This window comes from Sorex fumeus, unplaced genomic scaffold, assembly GCF_029834395.1.
Source record: "Sorex fumeus unplaced genomic scaffold, SorFum_2.1 ptg000034l, whole genome shotgun sequence".
NCBI lineage: Eukaryota > Metazoa > Chordata > Mammalia > Eulipotyphla > Soricidae > Sorex > Sorex fumeus.
The window spans coordinates 28420807-28441891 of NW_026606091.1; the positions used below are offsets into that span (position 1 = coordinate 28420807).

General features: G+C 51.0%; 1 pseudogene; it reads left to right on the forward strand.

Annotated features, from left to right (window-relative positions):
- The first annotated feature begins 9191 nt into the window (after positions 1-9191).
- Positions 9192-21085, forward strand: part of LOC130026611 (polypeptide N-acetylgalactosaminyltransferase 12-like) — a 54940-nt pseudogene continuing 43046 nt past the window's right edge.

A 21085-nucleotide genomic window follows, 5' to 3' on the forward strand; every position in this document is an offset into this window, starting at 1 on the left:
CCTCGTACATCATTTACAAATCATTTACGAGGGTGCATTTTCCCCAAACTGAAACGTCATGTACTGGGAAGCTGCCCAGCTTTGTCGCCCAAACTGAAACCTCCTATACTGGGAAGTTGCCCAGCTTTGAGCAGGACAAAGGGGGAATGAAATATCAAGCATTCTTTTACTTGGTCAGTAGGCAACATCTCACCCCTTTTTCCAATTATGGCATGCCAGGACCCCTGTCTTAGGTCGTCCGTCGCCCCGCCGTGGTACCCGTCATTGGGGAGAATGCTTTAGCCCCTGTCTTAGGTGTGCGCGGCGGTGACAGAAGTTGCCCGTCATTGGGTATCCTGGGCAAGGGCATACTTCCTTAACCACGAGGAGGCACAGGGGAGGATTGATGACATTTCTACCAAACCAGGCAGGACCCAGTGTGGCTTGACCAGAATGGAGCATGGCTCAGAAAAGAGGGGCAGGGGTAGGGTAGAGGGGTGATGGGGATCTCTTCGTTCAGTGATCGGGGGGGTTCTGTACAGGTCCGGTCCGCACTCCTTCTCCTCCTGCGTTTTCCGGTACCGGCCACGGGATCAGGTCACTGCAACAGATAAAGGAAGAGGCTTCCCAGGCCCATTAGAAATACCTTTCTGAATAGGGCTGCTCTTTGCTAGTTTCTCTCAGTTGCATAAAGTGAATTTGAGTGATTTGCCGATCAACCCTGCCAATCTGGTCTCTGACAAATGAGACAAGTCGACTCAGGATGCAGGGCCCAAATGTAAGCATCAGTAATAGTATGATCAGAGGGCCTGCTATAGTAGATATCAGGGTGGTGAACCAGGGGGATTGATTAAACCATGATTCAAACCACCCTTCCTGAGCCTCTCTCTCCTTCTTATGCAGTTCCAGGTCTTCTCTCAGCTTAGCCATGGAATCTCGACTACCCCCGTGTGGTCAGCGTAAAAGCAGCACTCTTCTCCCAGCGCTGCACACAGCCCTCCGTTTTTAAGGAAGAGCAAGTCGAGCCCCCTCCTATTTTGCAAGACTACTTCCGACAGGGAGGTCAAGGACTTTTCAAGATGGCTAATAGATTTTTCTATTCGGTCCAGGTCCTCATCAATAGCTGCTCTTAGAGAAGATAGACCAGAATGTTGGGTTACCAGAGCAGCAATGCCAGTGCCGGCACCTGCCAGGCCTATGCCAGAGTGGCGATGGTTAGTGCGGATATGGGTTCCCTGCGGTTCCTACGCAGGACATCAGGGTAATTGGACCAATAGTCAAGGAGTACCTCAGCAGGGTGGTATATAATTTTTGGGACAACAATAACCATAAGACAAAATTCTTGGGAGGCATTAAATACTGAGCCTCCCAAGTGGGGAGTTAATCCTGAACGTGAACAGGCCCACCAAGCTCCCATTTTTGGTGAGATCCAGGTGGAGTTACTCCATCCCGGGGACTCCACATTCTGTGCACACAACTCCTTCTTGTTTTGAGGGACTGTACCTACACATGTCCCTTGACCGCTAATTTGGGTCATGGTTAGTCCCTGGGGGTGGGCCTTCCACTCTCCTGGGGCTCTGTAATTAACATTGTATGAGGCGTTAATACCCATAGCCTCATAAAACCGTGGCGTGGGGCTTCAGTCAGGTTTGGGGCAGTAGCATTCAGAGTCTGATATGTGGCTTCCATAAGACTCCTGAGGGGGTTAATGATTGGGCCAAAACTGGGTTTTGGGATGGATAGGCCGGCTGTAACAGGAGGTGGTGTCGTCTTAGGGCCAGCCATGGTAGTAATGGTGGGCTTAAGAGGGGGTTTTGGAGCCTCAAGTGCCTGGTTAGGGCCTAGCGGAATCTGCTGCACGGGTTCGATTTTTAAGAGGATCTGCAGGATAACCCCATGCCATGGCCTGCTATACCACATAAGTCCCCAATTCAGGCGGTTGACCCATCGGGTCTCCGACCTTCCCTTATCAGTGAAGGAGATTTTGACCAGAAGCATTTGGGGGTGGTATTGTACAGAATATGAGCCATATCTCAGTGGCACAGCATAAGAAATATTAACCAGGTCGTGGTCAACCGACCACTTCCAATAGCCATCATTAGAATCTACGCAAGACCAGCTGGCACAATATTAAGATTCAGGGCCACCGCAGGTTCTCCTCCATTGGCCTGTCCGGAACCCGGGGCAGGTGAAAAAGCCATTGTGTCTCATTTAGGCTCTGGCCGGGGGCCTTTCAAAACCATCCTGAAAGGGGTAGGCGTCTTCCAGGGAAAAATATAAGTCAGGGAAGCACTGATTAAGGGGTGCTGCCAAACCAGGCAGGACCCAGTGTGGCTTGACCAGAATGGAGCATGGCTCAGAAAAGAGGGGCACTTGTGGTACTCCAAACCTCATAGTCCTCTCCACTCCTTATGACCAAGGTCTGCTTGAATGGTTGGTGTCGATTGGCATGAGTTTCGGTAGGGTCCTTCATTAATAATATAGCGAGGGTCCAGGCCACAAGCGTCGTTGTGGTCATTTTGTTCCTGTGGAAAAAAGAGAAGGAAATTCGTCTCAGGGCTAAGTACCCTGGAGGTGAATTTCATTATTTTTCCCAGCTGTGGGGGACAAATGATCGGGGGGCTCGTGTATTGGCCTGACCAGGCATTCCGGCACCCAAATGGGTTTTTCTGTATTAGTTGGATATACACAGACTGCGCCTCTGACTCTGGCAAGGATTGCTGCCGTTGGTTGCCAGGTTCCTGAGGACAGATCCTTCCATTTCACCATTGCTTTAAGGGGAGCCGGAGTAGCAAAGTGACGTTGGGCTGCACTGCGGCCTGAATCATCGAGGAGCAAAAAATTCAAAATGAATAAGGTTGCAGATAGGAGCGCTTGTGGCCCTTGACAGCCTTGGTAGATCTCACCCTCTTTTGTTTTAGAAATGTAAGTTTTGAGATGTCAGTGCGCTTGCTCTATGATAGCCTGTCCTTGGGGGTTATAGGGAATGCCTGTTGTATATGTAATATCCCACGTTTCACAAAAGGAATGAAAAGCGCGGCTTGTATAGGCCAGTCCATTGTCAGTTTTAATTTGCCTGGGATTTCCCATATATGAGAAAGCAGCAGTAAGGTGATCTATAACATGTTTCGTTTTTTCCCCGGCATGTAGTGAGGCAAAAATCATGCCCGAGTGTATGTCTATCGAGACATGGAGATAATGCCGGTTTCCCAATGAGTTAGTGTGGGTCACATCCATTTGCCAAATACCATTTGCTCTCAGTCCTCTAGGATTGACTCCCAGGGATGGGGAATGTATATAAGGAGCGCAAGTGGGACAGACAGTGGTTATGGAGAGAGCCTCAGCTTTGGAACAACCCGTATGAAAACGAAGAGACTGGGAATTAAGGTGGAATTTTTTATGTAGCTGCATGGCCTTATCACATTCTAGGGATGTCATTATTAAGCGGGTAGCTTTATCTGCTCGTTCATTGCCTTCTGCAAGGGGTCCCGGGAGGCCAGAGTGTCCTCTAATATGACCCACAAAGAGGGGGTCCTTTCTGGCCCAAATCAACAGTTGCAATGTTTGTAATTGAGATAAAATTTTCGAGCCCTCACCTATGTGGGGTGCTGTTTCTAATTGGGGGAAGATATTAGCAACATACACACTATCAGTGTAAATATTGAGGGGCTCATTATGGAATGTCTGCAAGGCCAATAATACAGCAGTTACTTCTGCAAATTGTGCCGAGGTCTCAGCAAGCTGTATGGCGTGAACATCCTGCCCATCAACCACTAAGGCTCGACCGCTCTTAGAGCCATCAGTAAAGAGGGTCCATGCACCCGGAAGGGGGGTGGTCTTTATGATTCGAGGGAAGATAATAGGGCAAATCCTGAAGCTTTGCAGGAGTTTATGTTTGGGATATGCCTGTGTAATTTGGCCTTTAAAGGAGCAGACAAAAAGGCACCAGGAATCATCATATTGCATCAGATTATTAATCATATCTTTTTAATAGGGAACGACCAATATGCCCATATCCTTAGCAAAGAGTGCACACCCTATGGTTCTAGCCTTCCAGAGTAATTGAGAAACTAAGGTGGGATAGGGAATCACCGTTCAGATGGGGGAAGCTGAGAGGTGGACCCAGTATAATGGACCAATCTGCCAGAAAACTCCAGTTGGGGCAAACTCTGAAGCAAGCACTATAAATTGTAGTGGTAGATTGTAATCAATATGGTGTATTTGCATTTCTTCTAAGGCATGTTCTGCTTTTCTAAGAGCCAATTGTGCCTCTGGGGTCAATTGACAAGGTGAGGAGGGGTCAGAATCCCCCTTCAATAGTTCAAAAAGAGGTTTGAGCTCTCCCGTGGGCAGGGAGAAGGATGGTCGGAGCCATTGGAGTTCTCCCAAAAACTGTTGCCACTGGTGTAGAGTCTTTAAATGAGAGGTGGCAAACTATATTTTTGAGGCACTATTCCCACCTTGTTAATGGTGTATCCTAAATATCTGTATGGGTGGGAGAGCTGTACCTTGTCCGGGGAGATTACAAGGCCTGCTGATTCCAGGGCGACCCGGACATGATCATAGAGTTGAAGTAACAGGTCTTTGGTGGGGCAGGCGGCTAAGATGCCAGCCATATAATGAATCAAAAGTGCACTGGGGAAACGAGCCCGGACTGGCGCTAAAACCGCTGAAACATATATCTGACACATAGTGGGACTATTAGTCATGCCCTGGGGAAGGACTACCCATTGCTAGCACTGATAGGGCTCCTGAAAATTGGGGGAAGGTAGAGAGAAGGCAAATCTTTGACAATCTTTAGGAGCTAATGGAATATTGAAAAAACAATCTTTAAGATCTATCACTAACAATTACCAGGACTTTGGTATAGCGGAGGGATGGGGGAGCCCTGGCTGCAGGGCCCCCATTGGATGCATGGTGGCATTGACTGCTCTGAGATCTTGCAATAATCTCCACCCGCCTGTCCTTTTCCTTATAACAAAGATTGGGGTATTCCAGGGAGATGTGGATGGGGTAATGTGCCCCTTTTCTAATTGCTCGGGCACTAGGGCATGTGCGGCCTGTAATTTCTCTTTAGGTAGGGGCCACTGCTTCCCCCAGACTGGATCATCTGATTTCCAGGTAAATGGGGTGGGAGGCCGCTCGACAGTGGCCCCGATTAAAAAGGGCTAGTTTCTTCCAGTTCCTCAATGGGCATTAAAGTCACGGGATTTTCCTGCCCGGAGGATGGGCAGTCACTAGTGATATGGGCTATGGTCTTAAAGGAGACTGGCGATATCTGCGAGCGACTGGGTGATGTAACCAGAACCATGCCCATAGCTGAGAGTATATCTCGTCCCCAAAGATTGGTGGGGAGGTCTGGGACAATATAAGGCTGGAACTGGCCCTTATGGCCCTCGGCATCCTCCCAGGTCAATACTTGGGCGCTACGGCTAGGTCGGACTTGGCCAAGTCCTTGCAAAACGGCTGTAGCCATTGTGGCAGGCCAGTTGGCAGGCCAATATTTACTGGATATGACTGAGACATCCGCCCCAGTATCTAATAGCCCAGAGAATTCCTTTGAGTTGATTCTTAGCGCATAGCGTGGTCTGGAAGCCATATGGGCAATCCAAAATATTTGGGCTGGATTATCTGAGCAGTCTTCGTTTGTCTGACCCTGGACCGAGAGCGTTGAGGTGGGGCCTTGCCACGTCGGGAGGAGGAGCAGGCGTGCAATCAGCTGTCCCTTTTCTATCGTCACAATGCCACGGGGGGAATCTGCCAAGACATGAATTTGTCCTATGTAGCTCTCTGTGATAGATCCTGGGTATATCTGCAATCCTTGCAGGAGAGCCTTTTCTGACCCTAGAATGAGGCCAGTGGTTCCGGGTGGTAGGGGGCCATAGACCCCCGTCTCCAAACTTTCAATTCCCATAGATGGTGTTAGTACCGCCCGGACAGAGGCATAAAGGTCTAGACCTGAGCTGGGAATTGAGGAGCCCCTGACAGAGGGAGGGAAGCTATCGGGAGCGGGCTGATACTTTGACCGGATGTCTGATAGGCCTCCTGCCTGAAGGCTTGCAGGGCCCGAGGCAGGCCCCTCCCGCCGTTTCCCTGTGGCAGTGGATTGCCTAAGTTATTCGGTCGGGAGCGACACTCGGCTGCCCAGTGATTGCCTCTCTTGCATCTGGGACATAGCCCAGGTGATCCCCCCTTCTTCCTCAAGGGGTTGTTGGGACATTCCTTTTTGAAATGGCCTGGCTGTCCGCATTGATAGCAGCCTTGCTTGGGGTTTTGTGGGGAATCCCTGAAAGCCTGGAAACCTGGGAAGTTGCCCAGCTTTGAGCAGGACAAAGGGGGAATGAAAAATCAAGCATTCTTTTACTTGGTCAGTAGGCAACAGTTAAAGAAACTTTGGTACATCTACACAATGGAATACTAAGCAGCTGTTAGAAAGGATGAATTCATGAAATGTACATACAAGTGGTACTACATGGAAAGTACCATGCTAAGTGAAATGAGTCGGAAAGAGAGGGACAGACATAGAAAGACTGCATTCATCTGTAGAATATAAAGTAACAAAATAGGAGACTAACACCCAAGAATAGTCTCGATAAGTACCAGGAGGTTTGCTCCATGGCTTGGAGGCCAGCCACACATGCTGGGGGAAACGGCAGCTCAGATAGGGAAGGGAGCACCAAGTAAAGGGTGTTGGGAGGGTCCTGTCTGGATGGGAGAAGCATGCTGAAAGTAGATTATAGACGAAACATGAATGCCACTCAATGCCTCTTTTGCAAACCACAGCACCCAAAAGGAGAGAGAGAACAAAAGGGAATGCCCTGCCACAGAGCCAGAGTGGGATGGAGGGAATGGGGGGTGGGAGGGATACTGGGATCCGTGGTGGTGGAGAATGGGCACTGGTGGAGGGATGGGTACTCGATCATTGTGTAACTGAAATCCAAACACAAAAATTTGTAAGTCTATAACTGTACCTTATGGTGTTTCACTAATAAAAATTTTTTTAAAAAGACTGGCCTGGGTGGAGAGGTGGGTGGGTGGGTGATGGGAGGGAAACTGGAAACTTTGGAGGTGGGATATGTACACTGATGGAGGGATGGGTGAACAATGATGACTGAAGCCTAATCATGAACAAGTTTGTAAGGGTCTATCTCACATCGATTTAATAAAAAAATTTAATAGGAGAATGCCTTATATTTGGATTTATAGAATTAGATGTGTAGTACATTTTCTGAGGTGAAATCCAGAGCTCAGCTGAGGCACTGGGATCTTTATAGAATTGGGGAGATGTGATGCTGGACTTGAGTTTGGAGACAGTGCATGATGAGTAGATCGTTGATTTAAATGTGTCCTGCTTTGAGCACCATTCAACATGTCATTACTTAATCTCTTTTTTAAAAATGATTATTTCATTTACTTTAAGGGGAAACTCTGTATGGGCATTTATAAATGGCAAACAAATTTCATTTGCATTAGATATGGAAGTGGGAAAATGCTGCAGGGAACCTGCAGAGGCCTCTCGGGGTACAGAGATGGGGGTGAGGGACAGGCCCAAGGGACCTTCCCGAGTGGCAGTTTGTGATTGACAGGTACAGGCAGTTACTGGCCTTTAGAAGTTAGGGTGAGTGGTCAGCTCTTTCAGCCCACATGCTCTTTTGAACACGTCCTCCCTTCACATCTCACTGAGTAAGTTTTTTTCAAGAAAACTATCTTGCAGGATTGGAGGGGTGGTCCAGAGGGAAGGGCATTTGCCTTGTGGACCAGCCAATTCAGATGTGACCCCGGGCACCGCATATGACCCCTGAAACCCCACCAGGAGTCGTCCCTGAGTACAGAGCTAGGAGTAAGGCCTGAGCAACACTGGGTATGTCCCTCCAAAAATGTCCAAGTATAGCAAAAAGAGAGCGGGGGAGAATTAGAGGGGTGGTTCTGATTGCAGTGGAACTCACTGAAGCATTTGGGAAATTCACACGCACCATTGTAAACCGGTATTCCTTTCGGGATGCAGTGTAGAAAAATCAACGGAAAGTTAAAATTTTTATTTTGAAAAAGATCAAAGAGGCCAGGAAATAGTAGAGCAGGAAGGGCACTTGGGTTATCTGACTTCAATCTCTGGCGCCCCATAGAATCCCTTGAGCATGGCTGGGACTGATCCCTGCTGAGGTTCCAAAACCAAATAAGCAAAAAAACAAGGAAATGTAATATATCAAAAGCTAGAACAGGTGGTGAGGAGTCTGCTTGCATACTTCTATCCTGGGCTGATTCCTGGCACCTCGTATGGATCCTTGAGCTCCATTAGGGGTGATCCCTGAGCACAGGACAGGAGACAGGGTCCCCAGTCAAGGGAGGTCTCATCTCTTAGGCCCCTGGAGCAAGACCATGGGGGCCTGTGCAGGGCACAGATTGCCCAGGCGCTGCCCGCCTTGGGCCTGGGAGTCGGTGCTTGACCTCCACATCCCTGGACCAAGAGTAGGATGCCCTGGCTGCCTGTCCTCACTCCCAGCCTTGCGCCCACAGGTGGGACTGCAGGACAAACAGGTGAGTGTCCGCGGCAGCAACAGGACTAGGATCTCGGCCTCCCGCAGTAGGACATGGCCTCTGACCAGTGTCGGTCTCTGAGAATGAGCAGGAGGAGGAGCAGGTGCTACTGCAGAGCCAGCTCCAGATCGGCTGCAAGGGGAGTGAATCAGGACAAGGTGGATATGGAGAAATGACAGAAGGTGCCAGGGGAGACCCACTGTGAGGGTAGGAGCCTGCCAGGGGTGGTGGGAGGAAGGACAGGCCAGGACGCCACCTACTATAATATATCAAAATCTAGAAGAGGCTAGAGGGGTTTTGGGGGTGCGGATTGGCCCTCACTGCACAGAGAGGGTCCTAGTAGCGGGAAGGCTGCTGGGTCGAGGTAGGGGTAGGCCCCATCTCTTAGGACTTTGGAGAAAGACCCCCAGGGGAATGTGCAGGGGACAGGTTACCTGATGTGCTGTTTTCCTTGGGCCTGTGTGTGAGTGTCTGGGCCCTGAATGTTGTGGTGGGATCTAGACAGCCTTCGGCCCTGTCTCATGACAGAAATGTGCATGCAAGAACAGAAGGTGCAGTGCCTGCAGCCTGGAATGCTTCTGCTGGTATCAAAAGCAGCACACAGCTGGAACCCCACACCTGGATGTCCCACTCACCTGGGCTCCAAGGTCGAGCAGGTTCTGAGGCACAAGCCGCTCATGGACCAGCTGCAGCAGGTGCTAACCAAGCAGCAGGCCCTGCTAGAGGCCACCTTCCGGGAGCTGAGGGAAACCCAGGTGAGGGGATGGGCAGGGGCTCAGGGACAGGAAGGCACATCAGGCCCTAGACCTGCCTACTCACCTGGGTCTTCATCTTTAGGGGATCCTCAGTCCTGAAATCAGGAGCAACTGAGCCCCAGGCCTTTCTGGAAATCCAAGGGTACCCTGAAGAGGGTGAGTGGTGCGGTGGGTCACCAGGAGGGAGAAGTTCCTGATGGGGATCTGGAGGTGGGGCTATATGGGAGGTAGAGCCAGGCGGGACCCCTGAGATGCCTCCACCTTCCTTGCTTGGCTGAGACCCTGGAGTGCCCCATAGTCAATCCAGTGTCGAAGAACACGGAGTTGGAGGTGAACATAGTGGAGGTTTGTGAGACCATGACCTTTATGGAACTCGAGGTGATGGTCATGAAGGACAGGCTGGTGGCGTGTGAGAAGACTAAGGATCTGGATGACTAAGGTCTGAGACTAAGGTCTGGTGTCCAGACCTGGGGAGCGGGATGATGGATTCATGAAATTTACATACAAGTGGTACTACATGGAAAGTACCATGCTAAGTGAAATGAGTCGGAAAGAGAGGGACAGACATAGAAAGACTGCATTCATCTGTAGAATATAAAGTAACAAAATAGGAGACTAACACCCAAGAATAGTCGAGATAAGTACCAGGAGGTTTGCTCCATGGCTTGGAGGTCAGCCACACATGCTGGAAGAAAAGGCAGCTCAGATAGGGAAGGGAGCACCAAGTAAAGGGTGTTGGGAGGGTCCTGCCTAGATGGGAGAAGCATGCTGAAAGTAGACTATAGACCAAACATGAATGCCACTCAATGCCTCTTTTGCAAACCACAGCACCCAAAAGGAGAGAGAGAACAAAAGGGAATGCCCTGCCACAGAGCCAGAGTGGGATGGGGGGAATGGGGGGTGGGAAGGATACTGGGATCCGTGGTGGTGGAGAATGGGCACTAGTGGAGGGATGGGTCTCGATCATTGTATAGCTGAAATCCAAACACAAAAATTTGTAAGTCTATAACTGTACCTTATGGTGTTTCACTAATAAAAATTTTTTAAAAAAGGCTGGCCTGGGTGGAGAGGTGGGTGGGCGGGTGTTGGGAGGGAAACTGGAAACATTGGAGGTGGGAAATGTACACTGGTAGAGGGATGGGTGAACAATGATGACTGAAGCCTAATCATGAACAGCTTTGTAAGGGTCTATCTCAGATCCATTCAATGAAAAAAAAGTTTAATAGGAGAATGGCTTATATTTGGATTTATAGAATTAGATGTGTAGTACATTTTCTGAGGTAAAGTCCAGAGCTCAGCTGAGGCGCAGGGATCGTTATAGAATTGGGGAGATGTGATGCTAGACTTGAGTTTGGAAAGAGTCCATGACAGGTAGATCAGTGGTTCAAATGTGTCCTGCTTTGAGCACCAGTCAACATGTCATTACTTAATTTCTTTTTTAAAAATGATTATTTCATTGACTTTAAGGGGAAACTCTGTATGGGCATTTATAAATGGCAAACAAATTTCATTTGCATTAGATGTGGAAGTGGGAAAATGCTGCAGGGAACCTGCAGAGGCCTCTCAGGGTACAGAGATGGGGGTGGGGGACAGGTCCAAGGGAACTTCCCTAGTGGCAGTTTGTGATTGAAAGGTACAGGCAGTTACTGGCCATTAGAAGTTAGGGGGAGTGGTCAGCTCTTTCAGCTCACATTCTGTTTTGAACACGTCCTCCCTTCACATCTTACTGTGTAAGTTTCTTTCAAGAAAACTATCTTGCAGGATTGGAAAGGTAGTCCAGAGGGTAGGGCATTTGCCTTGTGGACAGCCAATTCAGATGTGACCCCGGGCACCGCATATGATCCCGAAGCCCCACCAGGAGTCGTCCCTGAGTACAGAGCCAGGAGTGAGGCCTGAGCAACACTGGGTATGTCCCTCCATAAATGTCCAAGTACAGCAAAAAGAGGAGAGGGATGAGTGGGACGGGCGGTTCTGATTGCAGTGGGACTCACTGGAGCATTTGGGAATTTCACACGCCCCATTGTAAACTGGTATTCCTTTTGGGATGCAATATAGCAAAATCAATGGAAAGTTAAAATTTGTATTTTGAAAAAGATCAAAGAGGTTGGGAGATAGTAGAGCGGGAAGGGCACTTGGGCTATCTGACTTCAATCTGTGGCATCCCATAGATTCCTTTGAGCATGGCTGGGACTGATCCCTGCTGTGGTTCCAAAACCAAAGAAGCAAACAAACAAGGAAATGTAATATATCAAAAGCTAGAACAGGTGGTAAGGTGTCTGCTTTGCATAATTCTATCCTGGATTGATTCCTGGCACCTACTATGGATCCTTGAGCACCATTAGGGGTGATCCCTGAGCACAGGACAGGAGACAGGGTCCCCAGTCAAGGGAGGTCTCATCTCTTAGGCCGCTGGAGCAAGACCATGGGGGCCTGTGCAGGGGACAGATTGCCCAGGCGCTGCCAGCCTTGGGCCTGGGAGTCGGTGCTTGACCTCCACATCCCTCGACCCAGAGCAGGATGCCCTGTCTGCCTGTCCTCACTCCCAGCCTTGTGCCCACAGGTGGGACTGCAGGACAAACAGGTGAGTGTCTGCGGCAGCAACAGGACTGGGATCTCGGCTTCCCGCAGTAGGACGTGGCCTCTGACCAGTGTCGGTCTCTCAGAATGAGCAGGAGTAGGAGCAGGTGCTACTGCAGAGTCAGCTCCGGATCAGCTGCAAGGGGAGTGAACCAGGACAAGGTGGATATGGAGAAATGACAGAAGGTGCCGGGGGAGACCCACTGTGAGGGTTGGAGCCCGCCTGCGGTGGTGGGAGGAAGGACAGGCCAGGACGCCACCCACTACAATATATCAAAATCTAGAAAAGGCTAGAGCGGTTGTGGGTGTGTGGACTGGCCCTCACTACACACAGAGGGTCCTAGTAGCGGGGAAGCTGCCGGGTCGAGGTAGGGGTGCCTGCAGCCTAGAATGCTTCTGCTGGTACCAAAAGTAGCACACAGCTGCAACCCCACACCTGAATGCCCCACTCACATGGGCTCCAAGGTCGAGCAGGTGCTGAGGCACAATTCGCCCATGGAACCGCTGCAGCAGGTGCTAACAAGGCAGCAGGCCCTGCTGGAGGCCACCTTCAGGGAGCTGAGGGAAACCCAGGTGAGGGGGTGGCCAGGGGCTCAGGGACAGGAAGGCGCATCAGGCCCTAGACTTGCCTACTCACCTGGTGCCTTCATCTTTAGGGGATCCTCAGTCCTGAAATCAGGAGCAACTGAGCCCCAGGCCTTACTGGAATCCTAAGGGTACCCTGAAGAGGGTGAGTAGTGGGGTAGGTCTCCAGGAGGGAGAAGTTCCTGATGGGGATCTGGAGGTGGGGCTATATGGGAGGTGGAGCCATGCGGGACCCCTGAGATGCCTCCACTTTCCTTGCTTGGCTGAGACCCTGAAGTGCCCAATAGTCAATCCAGTGTCGAAGAACACGGAGTTGGAGGTGAACATAGTGGAGGTTTGTGAGACCATGACCTCTATGGAACTCGAGGTGATGGTCACGAAGGACAGGCTGGTGGCATGGGAGAAGACTAAGGATCTGGATGACTAAGGTCTGAGACTAAGGTCTGGGGTCCAGACCCGGGGAGCGGGATCATGGATTGTGTGAATAACCCAGAGAGACCCTCCTGTTCCTGTCTGTGAGGAACAGGAGGCCGCAGATCTCAGATCTGGATCCTGTAATGACCTGTCCCCAAATAACCAGAATCCAGCTCGTCCGCTCGATTTCAGCTGGCAAGCTTGTTCACCATTAATCCACATTTTCTACCCTGATGATGTACCCTGTGTTCTTCAATTCCAACTAATCTAGCCCTGATACAGTTCTTCCCACCCTCCTCCTTCCTCCCTCCTCCCCACTCTTCCACTTTCCCTCAGCACTAGACCCTAGGGATCAAGGGGGCAGAAAGGTCCCCCAACACTAGACCGCAGGGATCAGTGGGACAAAAATGTCTCCTACATCTAGGCACCAGGGATGTTGGGAGCAGAAATTTAAACTGGGCCACACTCCAACCTCAGACATGATAGCTCCAAAAGCCAAACAAGGGCTTGAGGTGGGAGCTCTCCCTTCCCAGTACACAGTCCCGTTTCTCCATATGGCAGCCCTGAAGCTAATGGGGGCTGGAAACATCAGAGCAACCAGTTCTAGACACTCTTTGGGGGCTGGTTGGGCACTAATGAATTGAGGAGAAGAGAGAGGAAGGAGGCATGCTGGGTCACTCTCTGACAGTCACTGTCCTATTTCCAAGCTTGTTTCAATAAATGGATCCATCCCAGGCCGTGTGGGTATGTGTCTCGGGCGAGGTGTGTCCTGCCAGCAGTTGGCAGTTGCTTCTAGATTGTGGGTGGCCCTTGCCATGAGATTCACCATGTCTAGAGCCTGTCATCTGCATGCCCCTGAGTACGATGTTAATGACCCCAGGAGAGTACCTCTAAGATTTGGAGTGGTAACATTCAAAATATGGTGGTGGGAAGGTACGATGGTGGTGGAATTGGTGTCTGAATATTAAATGTAATAAATTATTGTAAACAACTTTATAAAAACAAAATTAAAATTTGCAAAAAAGTCAGCAAAATATAAAGCATGAAAAGAGAACAGAAAAATCAAAGATACACCAATCTAATGCTTTTTTTTAAAAAACAGAAAAGGCAATGGCGTCTAAGCTACAAAGATAGCTCACAGAATGGGAAAAATTATTTACCCAATACCTAGCTGATGAAAGGCTAATATCCAAGTTATATAGCACATTGGTAGAACTTTACAAAAACATTATCTCCCAACCCCATCAAACAAATGCAGAGAGGAATAATGAACAGAAACTTACTCCAAGAAGAAATTCAAGGGCTGGAGCGATACTACAGTGGTAGGTTGTTGCTTTGCACGTGGCTGATCTGGGTTTGATCCCCGCCATCCTACGGGCTACACCCGCCTTGGAACCCCAAGTGTTCTGTGAGAACCAGAAGGGAGTGTCCTTCCTAAAGACACCCCATGCACACCCCATCCTCCCTCTCACCTAGAGGTGGAAATCACACCCAGATCCAAGACAGACCTGAGCCAACAACCCGTCAAAGACAAATTGTGTTGGCAGAAGATCAGACAGACTGTGATGCCCGTGAGGTAAGGAGGCTGCAGACACCCATCCCAGGGCACGAAGGGACCTGCCTGAAAGTGATGTGTTCCCCCCAAGAGTCAAAAATGGTTAAACAGAATGCTTACTCACCTGTAATTCCGTCTTTTACCTACCCTGTTAAAATCATATTCCTCTACCCCAACCTTGTCTTTCTTCCCTCTTCCTTCCCGCCCTTCCCCTCTTCCCCCTTCCACCTTCCTGCCCCCTCCCTTCTCCCCTCCTCTGCCCCTTCCCATTGAGGAATGGGGCTATGGGGCTATGAGGCTATGGGGCTACACAAAGCAATTGCAGACGTGCCCCCATGGCAGGGATGCTGCGTACTAGGAGTGGCGAGTTGACCCAAACAGAACAACATTGAGACTCGTACTCTGCAAGTAAAGAAGTTACACAGTCTCCAAGGAAGCTCAGCTAGAGAAGAGGGCAGCAAATAAAGGGTGCTGGGAGGATCCTCCCAGGGTGGGAGAAGCATGCTGAAAGTAGACTATAGACCAAACATGACTACCACTCAGTGCCTCTCTTGCAAACCACAGCACGCAAAGGGAGAAAGAGAACAAGGGGGAATCCCCTGCCACAGAGGTAGGGTGGGAAAGGAGGGGGAAGGGAGGTGGGAGGGATGCTGGGACCCGTGGTGGTGGAGGATGGGCGCTGGTGGAGGATGGGTACTTGATCATTGTCTGACTGAAACCCAAGCAAAAAATTTATAAGTCTACAACTGTACCTCATGGTGTTTCACTAATAAAAAAATAATAAAAAAATTATTGAATAAAAAAATAGTTACACAGCCTCCAACACATCCATATGTGCAGGAACAAACTCAAAACCTAAAATAAAGAACCAGTAAAAAATCCAAAGAAATAAATTTCAATTTTTAATATGAAAATTAAGAGATCATGGGGTCTCACCATGTTTCGCGCTTGTCCCTATCCCTCCCCGAGCGCACCCCTCCCCCCCAAGCCTTTCCAGAGGAATTCAGGGCTTCTTTATTATGATCTTGACTCAGATGCCACTCAGGTTGGAAACTGTTCCTGAACTGTTCAGTGGTTCTGAGCAAGAGATGTAATCCACTGCTTCTTGCAAGTCAGAGGATGGGGTCCCATCCGATAGGCAGAAAGGCTAGGGAATTAATCTAGAGTTGCAAAAGTTAGATGTGGGTTTTCACATCATAATCCCAGGGACTGTGCCATCTGGGAAATTGGTAGACACTGGGGCCCTTTGTTAGTCATCAGTGTCACCCCTGAATGGGGACCTGGAGGTAGGTAGATTGTTTACCTCGGTGGCACAGCGAGAGATCAGAGCCCCCTGCCTCAGAGACAGGTATACCCAGACCTCTTCCAATGGCCCCATCCTGGGTCAGGCCACCTAGAACCTGGTGCCCTTTCTCAAGCACTAAGAGGATCAACCTCTGTGCCTCTGGAGCCCTACTGCTGATTTGAAAGGGTTTTTTTGGGTTATTTTTCTTTTTTTCACTTCTCAATGCTCATTCTTCCAGGAGGTCTGGTGCCCAGCCTCAACCAAGAGCTGGAGCAGTGCCTCTGAGGCTCTCTTTCAGTCCTCTTGGGCTTCTGACACTAAGACCTTATCATCTACAGATTGCAGGATGGTCCATTCAAGGGCTCCAACGAGGATTTTCTTAAGTCCAGAGCCAGGGTCTTCCTGAAGAAGGTGGCCGAGTTTTTGAATTCTTGGGCAATGGGTCCACAGTAACTGAGGTTTCCTCCTGTCTCTGGATCCTTTGGCCCAAAGGCAAACAGGGGTCTTCTTCCTGGAACAATTTGCAAAGGGGGAAACACATCTTTTGAGGTTCAGGCCGGTCAATCATTGGGCACTAGAGGAAAACAGACTCAAGAGAGTGGAAGGGCTGGGTACCACAAGGTGACCAGCAGGAGCGACCACACTGACTCGGCGCTGGTCATGACTTCTCAACTGAGGCCAATGGGTTGCTCCCAGTTGAGCTGCATCCCACCACTATTCCTGCCTCCCAGACCTGCGCAGTATCTTTCCCTATCCCTACCCACACCTCAGGAGTTACCTGACATTGAGGCTGTCTCTGGAGGCTCACTCCTAGCATGAGTTTACCAGCAGAGGGGTATGATACTGCCATTAGAGGGCGCCTGGAGAGGGTATTTTCCAAAGAGGGAATCCACAGTGTCAAGGTGGACATTTATTTGCTCTTCTAGCTCTGTCGGGAGATCGAACGCCAATAAGATACTAAAGTGGGGAACAGGGAGAGCCTTGTTTTCCATATGGAACCCCCAGCATCTGCTGAGACCATGGATTCTCAGGCCCAGCAAAAGCCGGGAAGGGCTGCACCTCCGATACCTTCATCGAACTCTGCTTCCTATGTTGCCCTGTCTTGAGGTCATGGGGCGACAGTTTCCACGAGGCTTTTCTTGGGAGTGTAGGTACCAACTCCTGCTCCCCAGGGTAGCCTGTCTGAAATTAGCCTGCGAGAAATGTGGGTAGAGGTGCACTCTCCTCTACAGCAGGGCTCAGGAAATCCTAGTATCAGGACTTGAACAGGGCTGGGCCGCATCAAGGCAAGCACCTTCACCCCTGCAATATCCCTGGGGCCCATTCTTGAAAATTCTGAAAGTGCTGGGGAGTGGAAGCCTCGGGTTCCATGGGGCTGTCTCCCTGGGCACGGTGCCGTACAGAAGGGGGAGTGAGGCATCTTTAAGGGAGCCCAACTCTACAGGAAGGAGATTTAGGTGGGAAGCAGCTGAAAAAAAAAATACCGCTTGGAACAGGGCATTAGTCCAGCAGATAAAGTGATCGTATTGCACACTGCTGATGTTGGATCAATGGGCCCCCCTAGTTCCACTAGGTATGGTCCCTGAGCTAAGTCAGGAGTAAAGCCTGTGCATGTCTTGGTGTCGTGCTAACACCCAAAGAAAAGTGCTGCAAGCAGACAGGGCCGGCCTTTTCCCAGTGCCCTAAGGAAGGATTTCTCAAATTCTTAGAGGCCATAAGAGGGATTTCCCTGTCAGGTGGAAGGGCTGAGAGAGGGAAAGGGGGGTGACAGCACTGGCCCTCCACTTGTGACTCTGCCTGAGCAGTGACAGTCCACTTGGACAGTCCACAGTGGCCTGACTCAGACCAGGACTTGGCTGCTGGTTTGACACAAAAGTGTCCTGAAAATGTGTGTCAGGGTCCTCAGGAGGAAGAAGCCCCCAGTGGGGGTCAAGAGGCAGGACACCCGGGGGGCAGAACCAGGTGGACCCTGCTCCCGAGCCCTCCACCTCCCTTGGTTGGCTGAGAGCCTGGGGCTGCCCCGCAGTCTATCCAGTTTCAGTCAATCTAAGGGCACTGAAGTGGAGGCGAACATAGTGGAGATCATAAAGCCAGAGGAGCTGGAGGTGGTAACAGTCAAGAAGGACAAGCTGACGGTGTGGGGAAGACCGTGCATCTGGAGGCAGAAATGTCCCCGAACACTGGGCAATGGGGATGTGGGGGGGCAGAAATGTCCCCCAATAATAGACACTAGTGGTCTGGGAGGCAAAAAAAGGCCCCAAGCAGTAGGCACCAGTGACATGGGGTGCAGATGTTTCCCCTAACAATAGACAGCATGGTTCCGAGGACAGAAATGTTCACAATTACTCGGCACCAGGAATGAGCAGAGCTGAAATTTCCTCCAAAAAAAAAAAAACACTAGGGATGTTGGGGAAAATTGTTTTCCAAACTAGACACAAGAGCTCTGGGATAAGAAATATCCCACAACAGAGAACAGAGCTCAGATAGGAGACATGTCCTCCAACACTACACAATAAGGAGTCCCAGGAGCAGAAATACTCACCCCCATAGAAACAGTTCAAAGAGTAGCAATAAGAAATGAACACCTCCCCACCCCCCACATTAGACTATACCCCAGGAGAGAGGAGTGGAGAATGCCTCTCACCCCTGCTTTCCCACCTAAATGTTCAGATATGTCCGGTTTGTGGGCTGTCCTTGCATGGTCCAGGGCATTTTCCACTTTTTGAGTTAAAAATCTGTCCAGAAGGCCAGAGAGAAGTCTCAGGAGACTCAGTACAGGCTTGGGATGCATGAGGTCAAGAACGTTCCCTGGCACCACAGGGTCTCCTGATCACAAAGGCTGGAGCAAATAGAGATCCCCACAAACCCCAAACCTCTCAGGTATGTACACAGGCCATGAGGGTCAATGAAGCAGTACTTGGAAGGATCTCAGTGCTTAGAGGAAACACTCATTCAGAGCATCCGATTTTCAAAACGGCACTTGGGTACAACCATCTACCCCTCCTTGACCCAGGGAAAACGAGGCCACACTCAAACCTTTGGTTCATGGGCTACAGACCAAGCAAAAGTCTGAGCCGAGAGCTCCCCCTCCTCCAGTGCACTTTTTCTATTCTGGAAAAGGAAGTCCTGAAAAGGATGGAGGCTGGAACAGTCAGCAACTGAGTTCTAGGCACTACCTGGGACAGTTTCGGGGATCATGAATTGGTGGCAGAGGAGAGAGAGGGGAGAGGGCTGAATCAGTCTCCCTGACAGCCACTGTCCTGTTTCCAAGATTGTTTCTACAAATGGATGCATCCCAGCCTGTGTGGGTGTGTGGCATCGGGTGGGGCGGGTCCTGCCAGGGAACGGCTCATGCTTCTTGATGAAGCATGAGCTGTCCTGTGGGGGTCTCACCATGGATCAGAACCTGACATGACATGCCCATGCCATGGTGCCTGTTGCGTCTACACCCCCTCTGCAGTGCCCACCGGGAAGAGCCCCTACCTTGCCCCCAATGCTTCATGGGTGCCAGGCCCCTTAGTGGCCATATCATGCCTCAGGAAAAGGACCTGCAAACCTCCAGGTATTTCCCAAACGTCTCAAGGACTGGATGGACTTTCTCTGCCCAGAGCCTCACCCCAGTGTGGAACCCTTCACTGCCCACAGGGTCCCCAGACAGCACAAGCCCACAGTGACCCTGTGCCCCACCATTAGAGATAGATTTGATTCTCAGACCATTGAAAGTGAGAGAGGGAGATGTCAGAGCTACAGGAGGCAGCCGCAGACCACTGGGGCCTGAATGTGCTCAGGGCAGGGAGGACAGGGGCACTCTGGGGTGCCATAGTGGGCACGGGCGATATGGGGGAGTTGAGGTTCCTTTCAGGCTGCAGGACTCGTGAGGGCAGCGTGTCCAGGCTGAGTGGCCAGGTCTGGTGTCCAGCTCCCAGTAGGATGGACTGAGTCTCAGAGAAAGGGGCAGAGCTGGGATAGGGAGGTTCTGTGGGGTCATTAAGAGCCCTCCAGGACTCAGAAAGGGAAGTCTCTGTGCAACATGGGGAACTGGTCAGGGACTGACCTGGTCTGCGGGCTCAAAAGCCCCACAAAGTGGCTGCTGAGAGTCTGGGAAGAAGCAGAGACAGGACAGAGAGAACGTGGACACCGGATAAGGCGGGAGCAAGAACTCTGCGGGCCTGAGGAGAGGAGAGAGGAAGGGCAGGGAGGGCAGGGGCTCCAAGGAGAGAAAGGAGAGGGGCCTGGGGAGTGAGGGGCGGTGGGGACAGCCACCAGGACAGCCCCTCTGCCAGGCTCGCTGGGCTCCCACAGCAGCAGCCAGGCCAGACCTAGGGGTGCTCAGGGGCTAATCCTGGCAGCTGCACCCCAGCCTGGGCAGGGGGGGACATGGTCTCTGGGAATGAGAAAGTCGTGGACTGAGCTATGGGAGACCGAAAGGGTCAGTGCTCCTGGCCCACTGTGGGGCCACAGAGTTCCAAGCCACCATCGTTGGTAGGGGGCAGTGCCCGAGGGTCCGGGTGGGGGTGGGGAGGCCCGTCAGGCCCACCAGGGCAGAGGCTGGTGCTGCCTTCATTGTGAGGTTACCCCTGGGAGCTCTAGATTTCTCGCTGGCCAATGGGGTTGCAACCGCGAGGGCACGCGCCCTTCCCTGCCTATAAAAAAAGCTCGTGGCCCCGCCCCTCGGGGCACCCTCTCTCAAGGATGCTTGAGGGAGAAGTGGGCCCAACACACCTTCTCCCTGTTGACCCTTGGAGCGGTCATCTAGGGGTCACGTCCGGATGTTTACCCTTCTACGGGCCATCTACTGGTCACCTCTAGGAGTCATCTCTAGGGGATCGTTGGAAATTGGCAGAGCGCAACGGACGGTAAGAAAAGGCCCTGCGTTGGCCCTCCACTGGTCAGTGTATGGCCCCGAGGCCACAGGATCAAGCCTGGGCCCATTTCCAGCAAGTCTTCCGACAGTTTTGTCCCCAGCAGCCTCTGTCCTCGTCAGGGTCTCCGGGACTCTGGGATGGGAGTCCCCAGAGAGCCCCTCCGGAAAGAACAGAATTTTAAAACATCAAGTGTATCTTATACAGGCGGAAGATTGCTTGGCAGAGCGTCATCCTTTAGGGGAGAGTGATTTGGGCTGGTGCACAGCACCAGGAGCTTGAAGCCTGTGATGTCTGAGGATTGCAAGGTGGGGAGGAGTGACTTCCAGTGTTGAGGGAGGGGCCCTGTGAATGGGGCACTGTGACAGGGGAGAAAGACTGGGAGCAGGAGCAGGGCGAGTCTCCCCGTCCCTCCGCACCTGTGTCCTGCTCTGCAGGCAGCCAGAGGAGATGGGGTCAGCTCTCCACTCCCCAGAATGTTACGACCATGAAAATGCAGAGAGCTCTAGGGCCGGGACATAGAACGCTTGTTTCTAGT